The sequence below is a fragment of the Thermobia domestica genome, chromosome 13, assembly GCF_964235325.1.
Source record: "Thermobia domestica chromosome 13, izTheDome1.hap1.1, whole genome shotgun sequence".
NCBI lineage: Eukaryota > Metazoa > Arthropoda > Insecta > Zygentoma > Lepismatidae > Thermobia > Thermobia domestica.
In genome coordinates, this window is record NC_137466.1 from 35,041,574 (window position 1) to 35,067,917 (window position 26,344).

At 37.5% G+C, this 26,344-nt stretch overlaps 1 protein-coding gene across 1 annotated transcript in view; it reads left to right on the plus strand.

Annotated features, from left to right (window-relative positions):
- LOC145668092 (angiotensin-converting enzyme-like) overlaps positions 1-26,344 on the plus strand; it is a 326,884-nt gene that overhangs the window by 57,736 nt on the left and 242,804 nt on the right. The gene's annotated exons all lie outside the window — the stretch shown is intronic.

The window sequence follows — 26,344 nt, forward strand, 5'->3', positions numbered from 1 at the left end:
TTGTTACATATCGATGCGCAGCTTTACGAATCATTTCATGGTGCAGCTTAGTCCTTTTTCCGTGAGAGTACAATTTGCAACACCAACTTCCTCCTGTTCTTTTGTCGGTATTGTGGAGTATCCTATGACTTTCAGTTTTGTACTTTGAACTTTCCAACATTATCACTCAAGCTAGCCTCACCCTTTCGAACAATACTTTCCTTCACAAAATGCCAAAAGGAAAATTGCAGAGCTGCGAAGCTCCTCATAAACTTAAATCTCTTTCTGTTACACTTTGCATGGGCTTCTCCATGTCTTCATTATTCCACTTGCTGTATTTATCTTTTGATTTGTATACTTGTACCATCTAAAAAGAAAATGAAGTGTTTTGTTTTACATACATGCATCACATAGGATGCTGAACCATGAATACAAAACTAAAATTCATAAATTAAAGATATTCAAGTAGTTTACACCTGACTCAAATAGCCCCAATTTTTTCGACTCAAATAATCCCGTTTTGCACATGCTTACGTAGGAACATAATATTTTCACACGGAACAGAGGAGAGCATCAATAATGGCGCTTACAACATCCTGACGTTCTGTTTTACGTGTGCGGTAATAATTTTACAAATATATGCATTTACACAGGTACAGCATCTTATATTATACAGATATTATTTTATATCAGACCAAAATACGAAGTATTGCAATCCACCTTGCTCAGAATAGTCTCATATTTACAGCAACTGGTAAAAAAGAAGCAAATCAACGACACGTATATCTTTTCCTTTACCAAAGAACTCGCAAATGAATGCGAGTTCAGCGTACTGATGCGCATGTTAAGTGCGCAGTGACATTTTTCTTAAGTTTGACCCAAATAGCCCCGGTCTCCCCTATCTGGTTACTTTATGTGAGTATACTCTTTTTAGTCAAAATATATCCGATCACCCTAAATTGGATCGGCCTGGGCATGTCCTAGCAGTAGCCAGAATATTTTATGAGTAATTAAAGCTCATCTGCACTTTTACTGTGACAAACTTACATGTTTTATTGGATTTTCAGTTCTTTAAAAGTAAATGAAATATTATTTCAATAAATTGAAGAATTACAGATAAAGCTTTAAAATGCATGACAATTGAAGAAATAAACATACAATTTAATTAGGCAGGCACATACCACAGCTAAGGACATGATACTATTCCTTGGATTTTGTCCGCCTTGCCAGAATTTAGCTTGGATTTTGTCCTACACTCATATGAGGAGGGCTAAATTTCAAAGCAAGATACAGGGAATTAAGTGTCGTGCCTTTGAAGAAACATTGACTAATATTGTTAATGACAACCCTGGACACCGCGGTAGACTCAGTACTTGAACCACTAACGTTACGCTTGGACTGACTAGAGCACCCCTTCTACATCTCTGATCTAGCCCCAGTGACTTTCACCTATTCCCTGTTCTAAAGCAAAAGAACAGCTGGCCACCATTATCTGGCATGTGATTATGTCAAAACCGGTGGCTACGAGAACTTGACGCGAATTTCTATGCGAATGGTATCTAGGAAACTTTAGGTATCTGCCGTTGTAATAAGCGGTTGAAAAAACTGTGATTATATTGAGTACTATTGTTGAGTGCCCTCTATCATCAGGTGTGTTGATCTTTCAGCTATTTCTCACATAAGCCATAATATGCCTTGCAAATTTTTTTTTACGATCATCCCTCGATTGAATGATGCATTTTTCTCAGTGTGTGAGAATTTGAATAACCTTAAGAGGGAAAACAAATACAAAAACAGAGGGATGAGCCGTGCAGCAGATTAGTTAAAGCTGGAGCCTTGCAAGCCTATCGGTTATACAGATGATCTTTGCATCTAGTTCTGAGTTCAGTTCCCGCTGGGAGTACAAAATTTCATGTATTTTGATAGAACTGGATTAGGATTAGAGATTTGGAATTAGCTTTTTGGACTCCCCGCATCTATGGCCATCATAGCCCGTCACATATATGAGGGATGATGTCCCACGGCGATCACACTGCCCGGGGAATTGGGCAAGGGCGCCGATCCTGGGGGGGTCAGGCCCCCCCATAGCTCATGTGGGCCCCCATGTATTTTTATGAATATGTAGTTTTATATGTTCAGTTCATCTGTTCAGTTCAAAATCTCTTGTCGTCGCGAATTCTGTTGAGGAATTTGAAGCTTAAAATATATAAAACGATAATCATGTCTGTTGTTCTGCATGGCTGTGAAACATGGTCACTTACTCTGAGGGAAGAGCATAGACTGAAAGTATTTGAGAACAAGATCTTGAGACGAATATTCCGACCCAAGAGGAACGGGAATGGGGAATGGCGGAAACTTCATAACGAGGAACTACATAATTTATACGGTTTACCCAACATTGTTAGGGTCGTCAAGTCTAGGAGGCTTAGGTGGGCGGGTCTTGTAGCTAGAATGGAAGAAAGTAGAAACGCTTTCAAAGTCTTGAGTGGAAGACCAGTCGGAAAACGATCATTAGGAAGACCTAGCCGCAGATGGGAGGACAATATTAAGATGGATCTCGCGAAGATAGGAATACAAAGTAGAAACTGGATGCAGTTAGCTAAGGATAGAAGTCAGTGGGGAGCTTTTGTGAACGCGGCATTGAACCTCCGGGTTCCATAGGCCATAGAGTTGGTTAGTTAGTTAGTTGTTTTATATGTATTGTTATATGTACTTTTCTATGAATATACAAATCCACATCTGATTGCCCCCCCCCAATGTTACAGAGAAATCGGCACCCTTCGAATTGGGGAGAAAGAAAAGAATGGGGAAGGAAGAAAGAGGCCTAGGACTATATGCTAGGTACCATTCCGGCATTTGCCTGGTGTGAATGAGGAAATTCCACCAAAAACTTTACTCAGAATGGCTGACCTGAAAAAGTTGTCACACGTTTTCGATTGGGTGTCCCCAGAGGGAATATAACTCGGGACCGCTCAACAAAATGCGAGAACGTTAGCGACTATACTACAGGAGGCCACAATAGAACTGGATATAATTGAATAAGAGTAAACTGTAGGATGAGCTGATCAGAGCAGTCACAACCCTTCATGGACTGTAACACCATGGAGTCTAGTTTTGTGTAAATTACAAAAATTATAAAATTATAAAGGGTAACAACCAGTTCACCTTTACTAGACGTTCGAGTAACACATACCTACTGCGACTTTAAAGTCAGGAACAGTTTGAAAGAACTGTTATATAAATGGAGAATGATGCTGACGTACGTTATCTACTACAATGGGTAAAGAACCAAAGAATGTCTTTAACAAGCGCGTGAGTGTTCCCAATTACTTCTGCTCATTGGTGTTAAGAAGAGATGAGATGCCTGTCTTCTCACGCATTGGAGTGCATAGTAGCATCACATGTCATATAGGAAGACCGACCGCTTAGGCAGGAGATTAGGAACGTAAAGTTAGGTAATAAGTGGAACAGAAAATCGAGGCAAAAAATACCTGTTACAAATAAGCATCGCTCGCTTAAGTTTACTCCATTTCGTGACAACGTGATGGAACAATATACTTCAGTGATAAAACATGTTTCAGTTTATTCAATTTTCTCTTTCTAAATTGTTTCATTTTTCAATTTGAGTAAATCAAATATCGCCTTTAAGCATTACAACTATAGTGATGTAAGAATGTAATGCAAGTTTTCCGAGAATTTTTTTTTCTATTTCCACATTTATTTCCAATTGCAATTCAATGTTGATGAAAGTAAGGGAAAGGCGCGCACTTCCCAGTGACATAAGACTGTGAAGTTATTTTGTGACTTATGAGCCGCGAACTTGAATAACATACTATAGTGCGTCCAGTAAGAGAACGTCTCTGACAGCTCGGAGTGACATTGCCACTACTCGCGTATCAAGGTTTTTTCGGTGCAACTCTAGTGGCAATTTAATTAATGGTATAAGACAAAGTAATCGTGGTTGGTAACACTGGTATCAAAGTAGGGGCTGCAATGTCCCACCGCATGTGGTAAGAAACGTCAGAGACCATCTCTTGTTGGCCGTGCTATAGCTGAACCTGCGCTCTCTACACAGGGTATCATTCACATATTAGCATGGATCTCCTTGTAATTCTCGTGAACATAGGTACATGTCCCTTTACAGACACAAGTGTAAGATGTATTGATAAAAATTTGGAAGAAGTACTATACAATATTTGAGTCTAGTTCCGGTTGAAGTTTCTAATTCATGTATGATCAGTGTTTTCTTTCATCTTGCATGTAGTATGTAATAAGCAAATATATTATACACACAATTAATTATAATGTCAGTGATATATGGTGTTCATTGCGCAAAACAATAAAGATTCATTTTAGACTGGAGAAATGCTTGTCCGTGTTTCATTATCATTTAGATATGAAACAAACGCCGGAAAGATATGCTACTCCTGTAAACATATATGTATAACTCGTATAACTAGTTATATTGCTATATCTTGAATATACTCAAGCTCAACAATAAATAAGCAAATTTGTCTTATTTAATCAACGATATCAATCTGAATTTCGTAAGCGAGATGAGTTATTATCTTAATAATGAATATTTTGGACAAACGGGTATTCATTGAACTATTTTCTGACCACGTTTTTCAATTGATTTACAATTTCCCTTCAAGTTATCTTTCTTCTGAGATGCTCTTCTCTTTTGAGTTGACACTTTTATACAGCCACCATCTCATGATTGTTCAAAAGTTGATCATATTTGCTTACCAACAAAATTAACTCCAGAAAATTATCATGATTAACATTTCTGTTGTTCAAATCTGCAGCAGCTTCCTCTCGCTTCCCTCTATAAGTCAAATCGTGAGTCACTCCATATATGTCTTCGCAAAATTTGTTAATAGCAATGCACGCAATATAAGTGTAAATAACTAGATACGGAGAAAGTTTGTGAAAAGACTGCGGAGGGTACCGGTATCGGTACATGCTTCCAAAACTTAAAATGTTCATCACTGACGTCCAGTGGCGGCGGTTGGACATTAAAAGTGGGGGGGCAAGACATGATGTGAACAATTGTACCTAAGTATATCAATGTTAGATTTCCTGGTTGTTTCTAACACTGTTTGATGAAAGGTTGTATAACTAATAGGATACTATCTTTTTTCACTTAAAATACCGTATATCGTATTTCTATTTTATTAAGTAAATACATAAGAGCAAAACAGGTAGGTACTAGTCCTTTATACTCTATAACAACGAAAGTGTAAGAAGAGATTTGAGTTCTTGCTCATGAACATCTTAAAATTGTGTCTGGAAAATTGTGAGATCAGATTGTTTAATAAATTTGCAAAACAAATAAATAGAAGGGATAATATTAATCATAGTAATGAATAATGACGCTTGTTTTGCAGAAGTTATATTGAAACTGGGAATTGATGAACAACTTATACTTTTAATTTCACACATGCCATTCAATGAATGTTTTTACTCTTAGAAAATGAAATACGGTAAATACTGCAAACATATGCTATGATATTTAAAGAAATATGCAATTGCAATATTAATTGCTTTGAATTGCAATTAAAACGCAATTCCTGTAGCTTTGTTAACTCCACGGCAAGACAAATAACCAATACGTACTCACGCAACGGCAAATATCATATGACACCATTTTTTCTATGAAACAGTAATACATACAAAACCTTTACCAGGGTGTCCACATTCTGGAAAATAAGTGAAAGTCAGGGAACTAAAAATGTATCAGGTGAAGTGAGGGAAATGGCAGATTGGTTAGGGAAAGTCAGGGAAAAATCGATATAGGTCCATTGTTCAATTGCTGAATTTATGAAATAGGGAAGATTTCTTTACTGTTACTGGGTGCAAAATGTGGTGTTCTCAATGATGATATTGAGGAAGTCAGTGTTCTCTGATATAGTTGTTGAAACTTTTTTTTTTTTTTTTTTTTTTTTTTTTGCGAGAAACACATCTAGCTGCATCCTGGCATATTTGGTCAAAAGGGTAGACGCTGTCCTAGAAGAATTGCATGGTGCCAAGAGGATATCTGGACAAGTGGCTGAGAACGCGAAGAAAATATTATCTCCAGCTCACATTGAATGCTCAGACTGAAGAATTTAAGGAACACTTGAATAAATTAATAGCCAATGACAGAGATGGTATTGAACTTGATGAGTTTTTTTTTACTTAGTCTTAGGAAATATGAAGAACTTCGTTGACTTATGGTCAGTTATGAAATTGTGTTTTATCTTCTTTCACGGTAACGCATTTTTTGAAAGTGGTTTCACAATAAATAAAATTCTCATTGTTGACAACTTACAAGAAGAATCTCTGGTGGCTCAACGGATCATATATGATTCTGTGATGAGAATAGGTGGATCATCAGGATTAATAATTACAAGAGGTATGATAAATTCAGTGAGAAGTTTAAAGAGACAATATCAGGTGTATTTCGAAAAGAAAAGAGAGATAAATACTGGAGACGAGAAGAGGAGAGAAAAACGGAAGATTCAGCAACAACTAAAGGAGCTGAAGGAAGAAGAAAAGAAAATTAAACTGCGGAGACAACAAGAAGGATATTCAGATCAATGAGAAGAAAACAATGCGAGAAAGGATGGAAAAAAAATTCTAAATGGGTTGCATTTAACAACTGCACCAGCAAAAGTAATGTGTTACATAATGTGTGTGTGTTGGTTTTTTTTTTTTTTTTTTTTTTTAATAATCAGTAAAATCATGTATGAACTGTTTTTACTATAGGCAATATTATAATGCTGTGTAATTGGTATTATAATGTGTAATTTTTTTCATATCTTAAGTACTCTGTATACTGCACACTTTCGTTTGTAACTTTACAGTTTGTGTAATATTTAAGTATGTAGGCCTAATCAATATCGGCTTAATGCACATGTTTGTAAATTTACATTCCTTTGGAAAGAAAATTGAAAAAAGAAAGAAACAGAAGCGGAAGAAAACAAGGCCAACTATTATGGGGAGTGTGGAGGCTGGGGCTTCTTTCTTTTTTCTATAATTTTAAGCTATTCAGGGGTCAGGGAAATCTGGAATTTTCGTCATGGAAAGTCGGGGAAAAGTTAGAGATGTGTTTTCTAAATTGTGTGGACACCCTGTTTACATTTCCAAATGAAACTATATAAATTAAGGCCTCACTTCAAAAAGTGGGGGGGCAACTGCCCCCTCTTGCCCCCCCTAATCGCCGCCCATGCTGACGTCATATCGCAAAATCAGTATGTGATGTCAGATATCGCAAACTAAAATGCAAATATTACGTGTGTTGACGTAAACCGGTACAGAGGGGGACACGGTAGCTCAGAGGTGGAGCGCTCACCTTTGGTGTGTTGGGTCTCTGGTTTGATCCCCGGCCAATCAAGTTTGTGGTAAATAACATCATGTCAGTGTTTTCTCGGTTACTTCCGTTTCCTTCAACATTCTTATTCCATCAATTCCACCACCATCATTCACTTACCATAATCATCCGTCTTCCTTAGCCCAAACGGCATATTCGTGGGACGCTAAACTGAAAGGTTTCATTTCATTTTGTAAACCGAGACAGAACACAAAGAAAGAGATAATCACCAAAGGAAATGACAAGTTCATTCATTTTGTAATAAAAGCAGTATGTAGTTATATTAAAAATTTGCTTTAAAAATAGGGATGGTATCGAGACGAGACGAGACGAGACTTTGTACAGTCTCGGTCTCGTCTCGGTTGATAAATAGCGGTCTCGGTCTCGTCTCGAGTCAAAAATTGCCGTCTCGGTCTCGGTCTCGTCTCGGTCAATAGATGCTTGTCTCGATCTCGGTCTCGGTCTCGAGGACCAAATCTCGGTCTCGTCTCGAAAGTCTCGAAAGTCTCGAAATAAATAGTGTGAAATTAAAATTGTGAAAGTATTATTATCGTACAGTCTGTCGTTTCCGCTTCTTATTTTTTGCTTCCATTCTTGACTATTATGGTATGCTGTACCTCTTCATAGCTAATTTGCTAGCGCTAATGCTTTCCATGCGTGTGTTCCAGGTTCAATCATTTGTGGGCAGTGGCGGCGGTTGGACGTTAAAAGTATGTGTGGGAGGCAAGACATGATCTGAATATTTGATATCGATGTTAGTTTTCCTGGTTACTTGTAACACTTTGTTTGACGAAAGGTTGTATAACTAATAGGATACTATCTTTTTCAGTTAAAATACCGTATATTGTATTTCATATTTTATTAAGTAAATTGACAAGAGAAACGCAAGTAGACACTAGCCCTTTGTACTCTTAAACAACGAAGGTGTAAGAAGAGATTTGATTCCTTGCTCATGAATATCTGTGTGGAAAATTGTGTGATCAGATTAGAGGCATATTTAATAAATTTGCAAAACAAATAAACAGAAAGGATAATATTAATCAAATAATCATAGTAATGAATAATGGGGCTTGTTTTGCAAAAGTTATATTGAAACTGGAAATTAATGAACAACTTATTTTTAATTCCACGCATGCTATTATATATGTTATTACTCTTAGAATGACAGTGAACACTACAAGCATATGCTACGACATTTAAAGAAATACTTTTGCAGCTTCCCGAAACGTGTTCGCTGCCATTAAGTACAGTTTTCACTTTCTTGAAATATATCAAAACTCAACAATACTTAGTGACTCCACATTTCAGTTATACAAAATAATCCTAAAATCTAGAATTATGCTAAATTTAATAAATTGAATTGTATATATAAAACTGTATATGTACACCCCTAAACTCCTATATTATACTGCAAAATTAATATTCCTTACTGAGCTCCTTCGTGGCTAAGCGGTTAGCGTACACGCCTTTGACGTGGGAGACCCGGGCTCGATTCCCCGGGGAGCTCACGTGGTTCGTACTCCACGTTGATAATTAAGTCCACGTCTCACATAACTTCGCTGCTGAACAGGATGTTAAACTAAAAAAAAACTAATCAAAATATTCCTTATTATTAGAAAGAACAAAATACATTTTAGGAACTGTCGGTTTTTGTGCAATTAAAGAATAACTTGTGAAGGACTTCTTTTCTTGCGAAATGTCATCTCAATTAGTTCCAGAGCAGCTGACTAACATATCGAGCCCTTGCAAGAAGAAATTAAAGTACAGTAGAGCGTCGATTATCCGAACGTCGGTCAACCGAACGACCGCTTAACCGAACTGTGTACTCGCTCGCACCTGTTACTCTCCCACCCTACCGTCCATCATCCCCCTCACTCCCAAACCAAGTTTCCCACAGTAGTCGCCACACTGAGCCACCGCTGGCGGAACATTGCTTCTAATGAGAGCTTCATAAGGCGCTGCTGACCGGCCAAGCCGCCAGTCGCTGTGTTTCAACAATCAGCACACTTCTGTCGGTTTGGCACTGGCTGTAGAAGTACAGTCCAGTACAGTGCAGTACAGTACAGTACAGTACAGTTCGATTATCCGAACAAACCAGTTTTCCGAACACCCATGTCTCCCAATTACTTCGGATAATCGACGCTCTACTGTACGCTCTAATTGTGGCGCTCCAATAGGTTAATTTTTGGTCCGCTTTTAGTAGCAGTTCAAACGCAATTTCTGTAGCTTTCTTAATTCCACGGGAAGACAACCAATACGTACTCATGGAACGACAAATATTTTATGCACTGGCGGATCCAAGGGGAGGGCGGAGGGGGCGACCGCCCCCTCCAAAGGTCTTTCTTTTTACTTCCAGCATTTATCGTTGGAACATTCAAATATGGTCTTTTCCTGACTGATCCAATCTGTGTGACAACCCTAGCACGGCTTGAATTGTGAATACTTCTTTCCCTAGTTCCTTAAGGCGTTCACAACATGTCCCAAAGGAGCGAGAATTTATTTATTTATTTTATTAATATTAGATTGATTTATTTACAAACATAATTCTAGATACTGTTGAACGCCAATTTACACTGGAATATCTAAAAAAAAAAAAAAAAACTAAGAGATGGAAATATAAGACAATAATAATAATAATAATAATAATAATAATAATAATAATAATAATAATAATAATAATAATAATAATAATAATAAATAGCAACATCAAGTAAATAACAAGAAAGGTTGGCAATACCTGACTAGAATTTATCAATTAGAACAGCGTTTCCCAACCTTTTTCAACTTGCGGCACACTACGGGTGTTACTTGGATTCTCGCGGCACACTTATAGATAATATTTGTAAATATAAAATACAGTGGTATATTTTCTGCGATTATTGATCTTCTCACAGAGAAGAAAGCTCTATCACTGTTTTTTCCGTGTGGTAAATCATTATGCTTATTTTTCATTCTAATTTAAAAATAGAAAACAATTGCAATGAAAAATTGGACTCAGGTTTTTAAAAATACACTTTTTTTTAAATAAACACTGTACCCAACCTTTTACTAAAAATGAAGATCACTAAATAACGAACGAACAAACAAATCTCTCTTACTTTTAAAACACAGACGTAGGTAATTTGTCGAAAGGATTGAATGATATTTTAAATTTTCAAGTTACGAAATAGTCTGCAACAATAAAGAAGCTATAATGGCCATAACAATGATAACCATTTTTTTAAAGATTAGAAATGAACAGAACAGTAACCCGGTATGAAACTTAGAATTGTAGATTCACAGTAGAGGTTCATAGTAATGTGAAATACAAATATACATTTTCCCCTATGTTTTGTAATTTGATTGCTATAAAATTAATAATTTTGTTTCGATTCCTCGCGGCACACCAGCGACCCATTCACGGCACACCAGTGTGCCGCGGCACACCGGTTGGGAAACGCTGAATTAGAATGACGTCGTAGTGCAGAGTTATATGCAGTTTCATAATTAAATAAATCAACAGGTGTATGTGATATTTTATTGTATAACTTAGGAAGCCTGTAGAATAAAGAGCGTTGAACTATTGACAGTCTAGGTCGTACTAAATGAGAATGATGTGTGTTATGAGTTGGTCTGAATGGAATTCGGAAATACAATTCTGAGAGTAACGATCGTTGTACGAACAGCTGTAGGAAGGAGGATATAAGACGGGTCACTGTTTGAACTAAAAATGTATATTTTAAAATTGTGTTCTAGAAAAAGGATACGAAATGGAATTCAGGTCCCGAAACTTCAATTACCTTTACCTTGAATAAAGAGCAATATAGAATCTTCAGCGTTCCTTACCGAAAAGCTCTCTGAATCTAAGTTCAGGATTTTCGGTTGGTTTATTGATTGATATGTATCTAAGTCATTTGTCAAAAGCGATGCTTTACAGAATTATAATTTACAGAAATATAATTTAAAGTTGGATCTGAACCACTGTAGTGTGTTCGATGCTCACTCACCGAGAATCAAACCACAGAACCTCATGTATCGAAGATTCAAGGTACGTTTGCTAGCTACTAGAACAACAAAGAGAGCCGTAACTTTTGGGTTCAACACGAAAACATTAGGAAGGGACCAGGGATTCATTTTGACTTTTAATGGCATTTCATCTTTTCTCGGACTTTTAATGGCATTCATATATAAAAGACGAAGTTTTGAGTAAATAACTGATCTTCGCACAGGCCAAACCGCTCAAGCTAGAAACTTGAAATTCGGACAGTAGATAAGATTTCTGATGTAGGGTATCACTAAAGAAGGATTTTTTGGAAACACAAAGAAGGAAAGGGGAATGGTAAGAAAATTATTTTAAGAAGATGGCATCTCTCCGAATCCCTTGAGGTTAGGGACTTGAAATTGGTATTTGGATTTCTCATTTAAAATAATTTGACACACTTTCAATGTTTTTTTTTTTTTTTTTTGTTATTTTGATACTTTAGTACTATATACGCACCGAAACATAAACGTAGATTACGATCGTGTTGTCGGCAGATTTTCTAGGAACAACAAAGGACATAGATTTGACTCTGTGCTGTAACTTTCACAGAAATGGACTGCAAGGTGACTAAGGCCGTTGTGTGGTTTCCGCCTGTCGTAGTTTTTGCCCGGAATTACTTTCAACTCGTGGATATTCCCCGAAAGTTGTGAGTCTGACTCTAAAGTTGAACTCCTTGTATGTATCTGAATCGCAAACAAAATCAAGAAAGATGAACGAACTCGAAAAAGTTTTTGAAATAGATCTTTTTTAAATCTTGAACTGAAACAAAAGAGCACAACTACAATAGTGAAAGAAATGTGTTTACTATTTTTTGTAAACAGTTATATATCCTACATATGGTATTTGATTTATTTAATGTCCCGCGATTGTTTCGGCACGGCTAAAGAGACGTGAACCTACTGATTATAGTGCAATTCGAACTAATTTTTTCGTTCGGTTGTACCCCACCGGGTTTCAAACCCGGGACCACGCGCACCAAAGGCAAGCGTGTTAGTTATTAGGCAAACGGAGTCCATATTACGTGTATATCTGAGATGAAAGAAATACAAGTTATACGTACTTTATTCTCTATTGGTAATTTCGTTTAAAGGTGAGAATTTTTCAAAATTAAATTTTGTTTTTCACTTTTTTTTCAAATATCCGATATTGTCAAATAATATCGCGTCGGTATGTTAAACGAAATATAGCTTGTATGCGGTAATGAACAGAAACACCACTTTCGTTTTACATTTCTGATCTTTCGTTGATTTCATTGTAGGCTTTGCTAATCTTTCAGTGTTTTATTTTTTTTTTCTATTTATGCATTATAATGGATTATATCGTGATTCTATATAATTTTAATTCATGTAAAATTTATACACATTTCGTGCTAGATCTGACAAAATTTCTGTCGAGTTTGTGTAAGAGATAGTTTAGTATTGATATTTTTGTTATTACATTATTTGCAGTATTTTATTGAATGAATTGTGCATTTACCTTCGTAATGTTTTATATGGTTAAGGAGCAGGGCGCCCATCAGGGGGAGGGACAAGGTGGAGAGCTCGCCCCCCCCTTTAGAGGAAATTATGCTTCGGAAGATCGAAAACCCAATAGATATTATAGAATAGTGACCGTAAAATTTGAGACTACATTTGAAATGTCGCTTATACTTGCCCCCCTTGGAAACCACAACATGAGTGCTCTTGTTAAGGAGTACTGCAATGTATTAAATTTATAAGGATTTATATTCGCAATTCATTTCTTTATATGTTACTGCTGTAGTTTAATTTCAAACCGTCGTTCTGGGTTCTTGTTAGAAGGAGAGTGCAAGGTTGAAATTCAGTGATGATTAGTATTATGTATTAGAAAGTGTATCCATTTCATTCTCCTGTACTTGATCTGTGCCCTTGAGTGAGCAGGGAAGTTCTTTTAAGGGAAATCATAGCATTCATATATCGGGGAAAGACACGAAAGTCATGTTCGGGCAATCACTACAACGGAGAATTATTATGGGGCCATTAAAACATCCTTAGAGTTAAGTGTGAATATATATATATATATATTTTTTCAGTTTTCAATTTGCTGAATTATATCCTGATATAAAGAGAAATTTAAGCAATATGTAAAGATCGTTCCCCTATATTTTGGCGCACTTGGAACACTGTATGCCATATACTATTAAATATCACTTTACAATTAATTTTTAAGCTACCAAGAAATGCACATAGAAATATCATAATGTGTTTTGTTATTTGTTGATATTTTGTACTGTTCTTTATGTGTATATACTTTTGTTATCTATTTTTACGTAGACCAAGCCTTTTTTCTCAATTGTTGTCCCGCAATTGTTATTCAAAATATACAGATGGTGATCAGAAAAATGGAAACACCTGTAGTTGGCAACACGTCAGATGTATGGGTTGGCAGTGGTGTCGTGGCGCCCGCAGCGCCGGACCGCTGGTGGTGGTGTGTTAGGTCGGTCTCCATACTACGTCAGGCGCACTGGAACAGCAGTGTCCACTGGCTGCAGCAGACGGAGGTAGTGTAAAATGGGAGACCTCTCAGATTTTCAAAGAGGGCAAATTGTTGGTGCGCAGTTATGTGGAGTGAGTGTGACGGCAGTGCCTGCTGTGTTAGGTGTGTCGCCTGGGACAGTGTCGAAGGTGATGACGGCCTACACAACACACGGGAAAACCACATCGGGGAAGCGGAACAGTGGGCGGAAGAAAATCATGAGTGACAGGTCACGCCGGATATTAAAGCGCATTGTCATGCAGAACCGTCGTGCCACGGCGGAGCAAGTGACGGAGGAACTCAATCAGCACCTCCCCCACCCTGTTTCGACAATCACAGTCCGCCGCGAATTACGTGACATGAACTTACGAGGTTGTGTTGCACGGGCCAAACCGCTCATCAGGAACCATAACGCTTTCGCACGCCGCAAATGGTGCCGCTACCATGCAACTTGAACCGTTGAGGACTGGAAACGTGTGATATGGTTGGATGAGTCATCCTTCACCCTATTCCCAACCACGCCCAAGGAAGGTTATGATCTGCAGTGTCTCCGCCCAACTGTGAAACATAGCGGCGGCTCGGTGATGCTGTGGGCCGCCATATCATGGTTTTCATTGGGTCCTGTGGTCACACTTAGCGGACGAATCACTGCCAACGATTATGTCGCAATTTTAGGAGACCACTTGCATCCTATGGTCCGGATGTTGTTCCCGGACAATGACGCCATCTTCCAGGATGATAATGCACCCATTCACACAGCTGGCGTTGTTGCAGCGTGGTTTGAGGAACATCGGATGAAGTTCAACACCTCCCCTGGCCCGCCCAATCCCCAGATCTCAACATAATTGAACATTTGTGGTCCGTCTTGGAAACACGACTCCGGCGACGATTTCCACCTCCATCCTCTCTTACAGAACTGGCCGATGCCCTGCACGAGGAATGGTGTAAAATTCCACTTGTTACCATTTACGACCTCTATGCCTCCATCCCACGTCGCATCAAGGCTGTTCTGAAGGCGAAAGGTGGCCCGACACCATATTAATCTGGTAAGTTGCAATTTCGTTCAGGTGTTTCCATTTTTCTGATCACCATCTGTAAATGATTAGAGGAAATTGTACACTCTTTCGTTAAAATGAATGCCATTATCAATATAGTATTTTCTTTTGTGTAAGTACTGTGCAAGACAGCGCATCTGATATATAGCGGTGACACCGCCATGCCTCCGAAACGGAAGTGCGTATTTCATTTAAATTTGCAGAAAAAATATAATAATAATAATAATAATAATAATAATAATAATAATAATAATAATAATAATAACTTAAAAATTCGGGTCCCAAAATGGAATCTGGGAACCAGGTTTACACCTCCCTTCCAGCTCGGGATTCATATGCATCCCATTCTTGCAAATTAAAATCCTGGTTACCTCAAGGCTACAATCACCTTCCAGGAAGCGAACCGCCCCCTCCAAACGATCCTTCTGGATCCGCTAGTGATTTTATGGCACCATTTTTATTCTATGAACCAATAATACATACAAAACTTTATATTTCCAAATTAAACTATATACATTAATGGGTAATTTCAAAAAAGTGGGGGCAACTGCCCCCTTTTGCCCCCCTAATCGCCACACATGTCTGTTGGTATATCATATCTGGGATAAAACCCTAATAGTAACCCATATTTCACTTTCTAGCAATAGACTTCGTCTCAAATAGCCTCACTACTGCCTATACAATTAAACTCTATTAAATTAACTCCAGTACTATACAGTAGTTTATTTCCTTCCTTTGAATCAGAACTGATCAATACCTCCTAACGGATAACACAACATATAGCAGCTCGAAAGTATTAAATCGGACCGAAATTGAAATTTTACAATACCTCATTTATTATCCAATATATTCTGCTTTGACTGTCATTTTAAAAACAGAATATAACTTTCATGATCTTAACAAATAGGGTAGATTATTACTACAATATATTTTGTTTCTAATTGATCAAATGCTTTATTAGCGTTTCATATATACGTATTTAATTTACACTTTATAACACGGACTTCCTGAACCTTCTGGTGGGAGCTAAGACACCCACCTTTGTTATGTGTGGTCTTGGGTTGAAATCAACAAACAAGTTATATTCAAAGTCCGATATTTCGCATAGTTCGCGTCTCAATTTAAGTACATTCTGTTTCTTATACGAGATCGTAAGGTCATAATGCATTACTATGCATAGCCGTAACTAGGCAGGAGCAACTGAGACAGTGTCCCGACGTCCTCACCCATAAGAGCGTCGAAAAACCCAGTCAGTCAGACTTACAAAATTTCTACTCTGAGAAATATGGAAAGGATAATACGTAAGAAATTGAAGAATTTAGTGCTATAATTTAAATAAATTGTCATGAATACTGCAGATCTATCTCTTTGTACGCTAGGGAAAATGTCGACCCTCGGTGGTGACGAAATCAGCCTTGGGCGTTCATAGAGTTATTGTTACTCATCTCAGTAAGACAAAGCAATAATTTGTTTCCTTTTTCAAATATCTTGTTTTACTCTTCGTACTACTCTTCCAGTAGTTTATGTGAAGTATATTTATTTATTTTTATTTAATTTAATTTATGTTTTGCTCTCATTTCAATGATGTCACGCAGAGACGTAAGCAGACTACAGCATGCTTGACTGCAGCAGAGCCGTAAGCAGCACGCTTAACTACAATTCGCGTGGTTCCAAGTTCGATTCCCGGTGTGGGTACAGTTGAACGACCAAAGTGGTTCCACTATAATCAGTAGCTCCACGTATCCTTAAGCCGCCCTAGTATAACCGTGGGACGTTAAACTAAAACAAGTTAACTCAAAAATCAACACAAAGCGTATTACTAACTGTAAGTCTTTGAATAATTGCATATACACTGAAGAAAAAACCCAAGTCCAGATTTTAGGATAAAACGAGGATAATATGCTTTTTGTTGGGAACACTATGACAAGACAGTGGTGTCAGTCTTAATACTGGATGAAACACCCTCATTTCTATGGCGACATAGTCAGTAAGTGAGAGTAATGCTTACTGTTCTCACAGGAGTAATTGATGCTCTAACTTACTGACGTACGTAGCCACATGAAATAAGGGTGTTGCATCCAGTATTACAATTGACGCCTGTATATATATATATATATATATATATATATATATATATATATATATATATATATATATATATATATATAAAACAACACCGACGATTGGGAGGTAATTCCTGACACCAAGATAAGACAAAATGCTTCCTTTCGGAGTTACACGCTGCCAAAAACATGAAAAAAAAAATGAATTTTAATGTTCCACAGCTCCAGTGGCGGAGCCAAGGGAAGGTCTGGGAGCCCAGGCCCCCTTGCTCAAAATCTTGGCTCCCTAGTGCCCCCCCCACATAGTGATATCGCTATAGGTTTACAAACGCTAAGTGAGTCGTGGCCACAAGTGAAACTACTACCAAAACATATCTCCACAACAGTTACCAACTGCAGAATACCGTATGTTGCAATAGTCTGCGTTCCGAAATGAAATCTTTAAGATTTACGTCCCACGGATATGCCAACTAGGCTAATGGTGACGGTGACGACGAGAGATGAATGAAATGGTGGAATGAAGAAAGTGAGAGGAAACGGGAGAACCCCAAGAAAACCCACGCACGCGGTGTTTGTCCACCACAAAGTTTACTTGACGCGAGCTGTGATCGGACCAAAAGTGGACGCTCTACCACTGAACCACTGCTCTGCGTTTCAAGTAAACTAGCTCTACTAGTTTATGTTCGTAGTACAGCAAGATCTAATTCACCGAAATCTGTGGGATGCATGCATTGATCTCACCACCTGAACTACCTTTTAACCCCTGTATCTTATTGGCGTAGTTATCTCTTTTGTTTTCGACAAAGAGCCAGAAAGAAAAGCAAAATCAGTCGGCATTCTCATTCGCTTCAATGCTGAAATTTATACTAAAATATGAGACACTTACTTACAAATAGCGTACACTTTAGTAAACCATTACACTTGCGTTGGACGAAAGAAGTGTTCGTACATTACCTATTACAATTCGTACAGTAAGTTAGAGCTCCCTCGTGGCTAAGCGGTTAGCATACGCGCCTTTGGCGTGGGAGACCCGGGTTCGATTCCCGGCGGGAGCTCATGTGGTTCGGATTCCACGTTAATCAGTAGGTCCACGTCTCATATAGCCTCGCTGCTGAAAGGGACGCTAAACTAAAATCAACTCAACTCGTACAGTAAGTTGTTAATTCTCATTGACTATGGGGACATAGAACAAATGCATAGTAATCATTAAACAATTTGGTACTACTACTACTACTACTACTACTACTACTACTACTACTAATAATAATAATAATTATTATTATTATTATTATTATTACAGTTTATATACATAATAATATAAATAACTATTTATATTATTATGCGGTATTAAAACAAATCTGGAACTTGTGATATTTATTCACTTCCATCAATCATTCCATGAGGCAAACTGGTCTGATGTGTGCAAGAAGGAATGTTTCGAACTGGTAAAATTTGAGATGACTACTGCCTATAACCTTGAGCTTCGCCTGTCCAATTCTATTATAGCAGTCAACCTCCGCCGTCACGTCTAAGTGGAGTAGTCACCTAACCCTTGCTCATGTTCGGCAGCAATCACGAGCACTAGGTTTACTCACAAAGGATGTCGCGGCATGTTCTGCGAACAGCTTGTTGTTTAGTTTCCATTCAACTTTCAGAAGTAATGTTCCACTGTATAAATATGATAAACAGACTTGTTTCCTAGTTCGTTTTAATTTTCTTAACGACTACTAAAAAATAAGTAGTTATCGTATTTCTGCTTTTTTTTTTTTTAAAAAAAATAGTGCTTTTGGATAGGATAGGCCTAATGGATAGAATAAGATATGCATATTCAATGATTTTTAAATTATTCAGTACATTTTAGCTTGTGATTGAACCTTACAAGTTTTGTGAGTATATGAATCAAGTTTTTCCATTCATTGAAGATGCCCCCCTCAAAATTTTCGTGGTCCCTTCATTGGCCCCCTTGAAAAACATTCTAGCTATGCTACTGCATAGCTCCAATACTATGGGATCTACCGTAGTCGGGTCAAGACTTCAACTAAGAACTAGTATGTGCCCTATCCAAATATCCATGTATCAGTATCTTGCGGTACTTCTGCAACTGCTTTTACAGAGGTAGTTGGTGAATACTTAAAATTATATGCCCTTAGCCATACTCCTTCTATGAAAATTGTTGCGTGAGTACCGCAGGATTCTGAAACATGAATTTTTGGATAGGTCACATAATAGTTCCTAAGTAAAGTCTTGATCCGACTACCGTAGATCCTATAATATTGGAGCTAGGGACCATTAAAGTTCATTTTTTCGTGTTTCCGGCAGCCTATAATTCCAAAAGTAAGCATTTGTGCACCCAGGTTGGTCTATACTTTTTGTCTTATCTTGGTGCAGGAATCACCTCCCAAACGTTGTTGATATATATAGATAGATATAGATATAGATAGAGAGAGAGAGAGAGAGAGACGGACAGAGAAGGCTACATCAGCAGTGGATTTTGTTTCGGGAGAGGTTTGAGAAACGGGTAAGAAACATTTGCGCTGTACGTGCAGTGTGAAAAACTGTCACAAATTTATTTCGGGAGGGGCTTGAGCCTGATAGGCACCCCCTAAATACAGGACTGTACATCAGTCAACCGTTCCCATATTATCTAACTTAACACTGCGACGAAAGAAATTTTGAGTGAAGACAATTTTAATTTTTATCAATATTCGAGACGAGACCGAGACTTTCGAGACTGACCTAAGTCTCGTCTCGGTCTCGTCTCGATTTATAGAGGCCTGTCTCGGTCTCGGTCTCGTCTCGGTTATATAAAATCCGTCTCGGTCTCGGTCTCGTCTCGGTATATAAAAGCCCGTCTCGGTCTCGGTCTCGTCTCGATAATTCGAGACGAGACCGAGACGAGACCGAGACTAGTCTCGGTCTCGGTACCATCCCTATTTAAAGAGATTATCTGCCGTGGATGTTTTAAAAGCAAATCTAATCATACACTGTGTTTCCAGCATACCTAATGAGCAGTCTAATCATTTACACTTTATTCCCCAAACTAACGTTTTACATATTTCTTCCATCTATTTCAGTTCTAAATAGATATTAGAGAGTTCTTGCGGAATGAAAATTCAACTCATCACGGCCTGCCACCATGCGACGCTTGGTCAAAATCGGGTGAGTTTCATCGATCGCATACCATACATATTCATATAGCAGACGCTCTTGAATTTGGCATTCTATGCTTCGGCACATTCTGTAATCCGGCATTCGACATTTCGACACATTCTGTAATCCGGTACCAATGCAGCAAGTCGACTTTTTCCCCTTCAACCCCTGCTCCCGGCAAGTGAACTTTGTGATGGACAAACACCGTGTGCGTGGGTTTTCTCGGGGTTCTTCCGTTTCCTCCCACTTTCTTCATTCCACCATTTCATTCATTTTTTATAATCACCGTCTCCTTTAGCCTAACCATCATAAACGTGGGACGTAAAACTCAAAGATTTCATTTCATTTTCATTTCGACTTTTTCCCCCGGTGAATTCCAAGAAAACCTACTTACTGCAATACTAATAAATTTGTGTATAATCCGTAATTACATTCCAAAGAAAAGATCCGAATCAGAAAAAGAACGTGTTATCAGAGGCTTTTTAAAACAGTACTGCGTATGTGTATTTTTCTTGCCAAAGAATAGCTTATTAACAAGTTTTTAAAAAAAATATATAAATCGTACAATTTGTTATTCTATGTAGAAATTTGTGGTCATATGTCTACTTTCCTCTCGATACCGAAACGAAAAACACATTTTTAAATTTAAGACGAGACCAGGAACATGAAATTAACGAGTCTCGTAGACAACACTATTGTGCTGCCAAAATGTCTTGAGCCGTGGCAAAAATGCGAACTAACGCTCACACCCTCACACAATCACGCGTTGAGCCAATAATGGTTCAGCTGTTGCTAAGCGAGAGAAAGCGAGTGGAATTCCTTCAGCCGATAGCAGCATTGCAACGGAAGACTAGGGATCAAGTTAATGTGGCATATTTAAAGTTCACCCACGTCTTAAATCTCAAACACTGTTTCAAAGAGCTCCATTGTGGCTACGTAGATAGCGTACGCGCCTTTGGCGTGGTATACTCAGCTACGATTGTCGGCGGAAGCTCATGTGGTTCGGATCCCACATTAAGCTGAAAGTCCACCTTTCATATAGCCTCGCTGTTGAACGGGACACGAAACTTAAATCGATATCAATCCAATGAAATATTATTTTAGTGATACATGAAATGAAATGAAATCTTTGAGTTTAACGTCCCACAGTTATGCCGGTTAGGCTAAAGGAGACGGTGATAATGAGAAATGAATGAAATGGTGGAATGAAGAAAGTGGGAAGAAACGGGAGAACCCCGAGGAAACCCACGCACACGGTGTTTGTCCACCACAAAGTTCACTTGGAGGGGGCCGGGATCGAACCCGGGACCCCAAGCATACAACGAATTATCAAAATGATAGTCGTAAACCTGGATCTTTTGCTGTTTAATGGATGATTCAATTACTTCTAAATCTTTTTTTACAGCACTAATTTCTTGGTTTTGTTGATTGTGCTTTTCTTGACAATCATCGGATATCCTTTTTAACTTTTCCTCGAACTGTGAGGAAATGTCGTTAACCACCTGTATAATTGTCTGTTTCGTTTCGTCGGATTTTTGTTCTATCCGTCTACTTAATTCTTCATATTGCTTATTAGATTCGTCGAACTTCTGTTCCATTTCGTCAAACTTCTGTTCCATTTTCTGTTCCATGGTCTGCTTTAATTCTTCATTTTGCTTCTTTATCTCGGTAGACATCTGCATTAATTGTCGCTGTAAAGCTAACAAGATATCTTCCGATGTCAATCCAGGTGTTACACTAGTCTCATCACTGTCACTAGTATTTGATTCCTGCTGCATTGTTTCGTTGTCCATTTTTCTAATGATTACTTTACCACTTCGCAATATGGTTAAGTTCGTATTCATAAAAGTAAATTCAACCTTACTCTTCTTCTTCGGGAACTGAATTTACAAAATCCCGGGTGAGGTAAACCAAATTTTTACAACGACTTATCAAAATGATAGTCGTAAACCTGGTTCGTTTGCTAAAATAAAAATTCGAAGTGGTAGTATTTCTTCCTCATGTAAAAATTAGCTTCGATATGTAAATACCATTAATCTCACCTTTTTAATAAATATGACAACGTCTATAAATGGTGTTAAATTGGTTTATTATTTTGATATAACTTAAATATCCTTTTCTTTAAACTGTTAAATACACAAAGTCACTGACTAGGTAACCATAAAACATGTCCATATCAACAACTATCCCATAATAATCACTTACATATATTAAAAACATTCTTCTTTTGTTAATAAGAAATTAGCATTCTACTAAGTATAGTGCACATGTATGAGTACTTTCTGCCCAAGGTACAGGTAAATATTACTCAAACCAAAGTATTTTGTTATAAGCACCAGAGGTGAACGCTCTACCACTGAGCCACCGCGGCCCTCTAGTGGTACATGATTCACCGTATCTTTTTTTTTCTCACCTCAACAATAGGTTAGTGGGCAATATAGAAATTTTAAAACTTTTCTCTCTTGGGAAAGCTGCTTTATATTTTGATAAGGTCTCTTCTTCATAACTTCGTTTAGATCATCGTTTCTCAACCGGTGTGCCGTGAATGAGCCGCTGATGTACCGCGAGGAATCGAAACAAAATTATTAATTTTATAGCAATCAAATTGCAAAACGTAGCGAAATATGTATGTTTGTACTTCACATTACTATGAACCTCTACTATGAATCTACAATTTTAAGTTTCATACCTGGTTACTGTTTTAAAATTCTATTGTTGAAAAAAGTATTTATCATTGTTATGACCATTATTGCTTTTTTATTGTTGCAGACTATTTTGTAACTTGAAAATTTAAAATATCATTCAATCCTTTCGACAAATTACCTACAATTGTGTTTTAAAAGTGAAAGAGATTTGTTTGTTCGTTCGTTATTTAGTGATCTTCCTTCTTAGTAAAAGGTTGGATCCAGTTTTTAAAAGAAAGCGCATTTTTAAAAATTTGAGCTCAATATTTCATTGCAATTGTTTTCTATTTTTAAATTAGAATGAAAAATAAGCATAATGATTTACCACGTTGAAAAACCAGTGAAAGAGCTTTCTTCTCTGTGACGAGGAGATCAATAATCACAGAAAAAATACCTCTGTGTTTTATATTTACAAATAACAATATCTATAAGTGTGCCGCGAGAATTCAAGTAACACCCGTAGTGTGCCGCAAGTTGAGAAAGGTTGGGAAACGCTGGTCTAGATATTCTAACCTTGGTCTTCCTTCTACCTTTTCCTCTATCAACACAGTGATCCAAGCGGAGTACCGAATAAAATGGCCAAGCATGCTCTTTCTTCTTTTTCCTATTATCTTCATGATCTATCGTCCTTCATTAGCTTCCTTTAGAACGTCTTCATTCCTTTTCCTTTCGGTCCACGATATGCGCATGGACCGAACCACATTTCAAAGTGTTTCCAGCTTGGATATTTCAGTTTTCATCAATGTCCACGTCTCTGATCCGTAAAGCGCCACTCTCCATATCAGTGTCTTAATAAATCGTTTTCGAATGTTCAACGACACATTTCTTGATGTTAGTAGTCCTCTTTTCTTATCGAATGCTTGTTTAACCTGTCCTATTGTGGAACTTACTTCTTCCGTCCAGGGAAGAACTATAGAATGATAAAATGATTGTTTGAACATACGGAAGAGCTTTTATCAATGTTTAATGGTACGTAAGTCACTACACAGTATACTACAATTATAAACAGTATATATGATATGGCTTAAATATTGGTACATCATACCCTTCGTCGGTCTCTTATGACATGGAAGGATTTTCATAATTAGGTTCTAGATAAAATAAAAAAAAAAAATCACGACATAAATTTTGCACATAAATTTAGGAAATGAGACAAGGAAACTTTATTTATTGTTTTGTCTCGTATGCAACCTAATTATTTAAAAAAAAAAAAAAAAAACAAATTGCCATTCTTTTACGTTCATAGTACGAAATCAGGCACTGTCATGCTAAGTTACGTCGTGATGGTTTGGTTCTAAGCGTGGGTATTAACGACTTCCAGGTGGTGTCCCCATTTCCAAATAGACTATTTAGGGGTTGTTTGAGATTTGATGACCTGTTAGATTTTTTTCGTATTATTGTACGGAAACCCTAAGAATTTTGTAAATTGTCAAAAATTTAGGCTCGTTTTCACAAATTATAGTGTAGATTCCTCAAGGCTGAATTTAAGAATTGAAGTCTTCTTCTGGTTCTTAGACTGTTTCGTCCAAATCTAGCGTTTCGCCTTGTGTGTGAATGGATTGGGTTAAGATGAGGGAGGCGCTCAGGACAACGGTATTCGTCCAAGGGGTCGCTGGACTCGAAAAGGTTAAGAACCACTCGTTTAAATTATGCTTATTGAGATCTGTATTATTTTCCAGATCTACAGGTATTCGACTCATAGTGAGATTAGAAATGAATATTTCGCAGATGTGAAAAAAGAGAATGATTTGACAGTTTACAAACATTTCTTTAGAAGACGAATAAATGGTATTTTTAATCGAACGTGACTACTTTTCACTCTATAAACTTTTCTTTCTTTTTTTTTTTTTTAAGTTCAAGATACTTCGTAGAAGTGTAATTTGTAAAATACTCAATAACATTAGATTCAAACGTGTTAGAGCTCTTCAAATTCTTCAATGATGTACAATAATTATTTATACGTCGCAAAAATGTTGAAGGTACCACGGTAGGTCACAGAAGTTCTATTATCATTTTCGTTCTAAAACATGATTACCCAGTGGCGTACCTCGAGGGTGTCATATCTACGAAAGAAAAATATCGCTACAAACTAAAAAAATATCTAATGTATTGATTCTTTTATGCAGTTTTCTTTTTTTAACTTGTAGCAACAAAATTGTTTTTTTTTACCGATGGGACTTCCCTCACGAGCCGCCACTGTGATTGTCATACCTAGACGATGTAATGTAATCATAGTATTTTGCTAAATTGCTTTTCTTTCATGACGAAAATTTCCAAAGGTAAAATAGAAATGTAGCAGTTCTTAAAGAAATGAAATGAAATGAAATCCTTCAGTTTTAACGTCCCACGATTATGCCCTGTTAGTCTAAGGAAGACGATGATTAAGGCAAGTGAATGACGATGGAAGAATTGGTGGAGTGAAATGTGGGAGGAAATGAGAGTACCCAAGAAAACCACGATCACAATGTTGTCCATCCCAAACTTGCTTGGTCGGGACTCAAACCAGGGATCCCATGCACTAGAGGTAAAGGCTCTGCCACTTTTTTTTTTTTAACACAATGATTTTCCGAACGTTTGTCAGTAACTTGCTTAACTACTAGTCACTATGTTTTACTTCATTTTACTCGTTTTTCCCAGTAACCGATAACGACAGGGACACGAACACAGATAACATCGAGGACAGTTAAAATTTCAAAGGCTCTCCCACCAGGAATCGAACCCCGGACCAATGAGCCATCGTGCCTCCCATTAACAGTTCTTAAAGAGAAATCATATTTTGCTATTTTCGAATCTCCTAGGATAATTTGTTGTAAAAATCGATTAAGAACTTCATCTATATTTCTGTTTACTGCAAAATGACTAAGAAATTTGAAAAACAACCTCTTGCAAGATAAAGATGCTACCAAAAGATTGTATTCCATTTTCTTGCTAACAGTTGCGATCTTTAACTATGTTAAAATGGATTTAAGTTTTCCCTAAAGATATTTTTTGATACCACTGATTGCAGAGCCATTCTCATACTCTGAAGCGCTTAATAGTGACTGTCTTTCAAATACGAGAATTGGGTGTAAGTGAGGAACAATGACGACTGACCCATCATCATCAAAGTAGGTTCTTCCAACTTGGGTTATCCACAAGAAAGCTTCTTCTATCAAGGGTGGAGCCACTTCCGGTTTGTGGTAATTGCTTTCTTCAGGACTCCTGCCTCCGTTACTTCAAGCTGACGAGCTGCTTGCTTTGATACAGTTGCTTGATTCAAAAACCGAACAAGCAATGTTTATCGTAAGCCCTTACTTAAGTTCCCTTAGACTGCCATGATAATTGTTTACTACGTTATGCAAATGAAAACACATCCAGAACAAATCAAAAAGAAGAATTTTAAAAAAATAAAAATAAAGAACAATTTCAATGTTTTTGGTCAATAATATGGCTTTCTTTGATGAAATAAAAGCCTAACTTTTTACAACATAACAATGTCTTTTGTCGCGAATATTACGAACCAGCAGAAACATAGGATTTAGTGACCGTGACATGTGTTGGAGGGG